At 49.0% G+C, this 2,500-nt stretch overlaps 1 non-coding gene across 1 annotated transcript in view; it reads right to left on the reverse strand.

Moving 5' to 3' along the window:
- The window catches only part of LOC143473110 (small subunit ribosomal RNA), a 1,808-nt gene extending 712 nt beyond the window's left edge, over window positions 1-1,096 (reverse strand). Inside the window, exon 1 of the ribosomal RNA XR_013120401.1 lies at window positions 1-1,096. This exon is cut by the window's left edge and continues 712 nt beyond it. This is a non-coding gene — a ribosomal RNA (small subunit ribosomal RNA).
- Window positions 1,097-2,500: the final 1,404 nt, after the last annotated feature.

The raw sequence follows: 2,500 nt of genomic DNA on the forward strand, positions 1-2,500 counted from the left end.
TTGGTTTCCCGAAAGCTGCCGGAGAGGTCGTCAAAGTAACGCCCCCCGATCGCTAGTTGGCATCGTTTATAGTCAGAACTAGGACGGTATCTGATCGTCTTCGAACCTCTGACTTTCGCTCTTGATTAAAGAAAACATTCTTGGCAAATGCTTTCGCAGTTGTTCGTCTTGCGCCGATCCAAGAATTTCACCTCTAGCGGCACAGTACGAATGCCCCCGTCCGTCCCTCTTAATCATTACCTCGCGCTCCGAAAACCAACAAAATAGAACCGAGGTCCTATTCCATTATTCCATGCACCATTATTCAGGCGAACCGCCTGCTTTGAACACTCTAATTTTTTCAAAGTAAACGTTCCGGCCGCCGCCAACACTCAGTCAAGAGCACCGACGGTGAACCGAAGGTGAGGCCGGGCACGCCAGTACACGCCTTGCGACGGACCGACGGCCCGAGCCCAAAATCCAACTACGAGCTTTTTAACCGCAACAACTTAAATATACACTTTTGGAGCTGGAATTACCGCGGCTGCTGGCACCAGACTTGCCCTCCAATGGATACTCGTTAAAAGTTTTAGAGTGTACTCATTCCAATTACAGGGCCTCGTTAGAGTCCTGCATTGTTATTTTTCGTCACTACCTCCCCGCGTCGGGAATGGGTAATTTGCGCGCCTGCTGCCTTCCTTGGAAGTGGTAGCCGTTTCTCAGGCTCCCTCTCCGGAATCGAACCCTGATTCCCCGTCACCCGTAAGAACCTCGGTAGGCAGATACCGTACCGACGAAAGTTGATAGGGCAGACACTTGAATGATTTGTCGCCGGTGCAAGACCGTGCGATCCGCAAAGTTATCCAGAGTCACCAACGAGCACGGGCCGAGGCCCGGTCGGTTTTTGGTCTGATAAATGCACGCCTCCGTGAGTCGGCGCTTTTCGCATGTATTAGCTCTAGAATTACCACAGTTATCCAAGTAACACGTACGATCAAATGAACCATAACTGATTTAATGAGCCATTCGCAGTTTCACTGTACGAGAGCTCGTACTTACACTTGCATGGCTTAATCTTTGAGACAAGCATATGACTACTGGCAGGATCAACCAGGTAGCTATTCGCAGCAAACGAGGCTGCTGCGGGACGACGGGCGCCCCGCGTTTCTTTTCACACGTTCTCCGTGTACATCGCTACTCAAACACTACGCTCGCGGCTTGCACGAGCTCCGAAAACCGTCAATTCCGACGCTGCCCGGCGATTCGAGTGCAATACTCGCGCCGAGGCACGCCGATAGCTTGCCACTGGATCCGACAGACCGCTCAAAACCCCGGCTAAGCATGGGCGACCGCGCGAACAGCATTACATCTGCCCATCGTGCCCGACGCCAACCGAGATCGATTCTGCTTCGATTCGCACTCGCGCGCGCATTCGCTCACACGACTGCCTGCTCCCTCATAGTAGTCACAGAATCCTGCATCGCCATGGTACCCCAGAACGGCCTCGGGATCGCGCGAGCTCGCGGCCGGATTTGGAGTTTGGGAAGGTGCGTGGCCGCTTGCCGTGGCCGCCGAACCGCGCCCCGGCCGGGCACTGCGCGCAACTCGAACGTTTGGACTCTGAAAATATTTCCCAACGTTTGGACTTTAACTTTTTGTCGAGACTTGAAAAAATTTCAGAGTCCAAACATCGACCCGCGGCAAAAACTTTTCCGAGGTCGAAAAATCCGCGCTCGGTCAAGAGAATATGCGCGGCCTGGGCGTTTGGACTCTAACATTTTTTGGAGTGGATGGGAAAAATTTTCAGAGTCCACAACACCGACCCGCGCGTGATGCTCTCCCGAGTTCGGAAAATCCGCGCCAGGTGAAAGCTATGCGCGCGACCTGGTCGTTTGGACTCTAAAAAATTTTCAAGTCTCATCACACCAACAAAAAGTTAAAGTCCAAACACCGACTCGCGGCTAAAGCTCTTCCGACTTGGGAAAATCCGCGGCGGGTGAGGGCTATCCGCGCGACCTGGGCGTTTGGACTTTAACATTTTTTTGGTGTGAATCGACTTGATAAAATTAATCTAATGCCATACAGTGTCAAAGTGCACAATTTTAATCGATATAATCATAACAATATATGTCATACAACAAAATCATCAAATGATCATCAAGCAGCATTGCAAAGCTACGTGAGTCAATGCAAGGCAATGACAACGTATTTATCAATTAAAGTTATTTAATTGTACAAAGTTATTGTTAAATTATAAAATAAAATTAAATTAAATGAAATTAAATTGAAGAGCTCAATTACGACAATGTAACAGAGTGTCATACAAAATATATTGAATCACACACGTCCAAACGCTAAAGAAATATATCAAATGCACTCACCTGCCAGTCACCGTTTTGGGTAACTCAGAATAGACCGTCTTTCGTCGGGAATTGAGTTGATCATTGATCATTGAACATTGCAGTAGGAATAGGTTTAAGCGGAATAATAATAGCGGAAGGCTGATGCTCCAGGTAAATGT

Source organism: Clavelina lepadiformis, unplaced genomic scaffold (genome assembly GCF_947623445.1).
Source record: "Clavelina lepadiformis unplaced genomic scaffold, kaClaLepa1.1 scaffold_305, whole genome shotgun sequence".
Lineage (NCBI taxonomy): Eukaryota > Metazoa > Chordata > Ascidiacea > Aplousobranchia > Clavelinidae > Clavelina > Clavelina lepadiformis.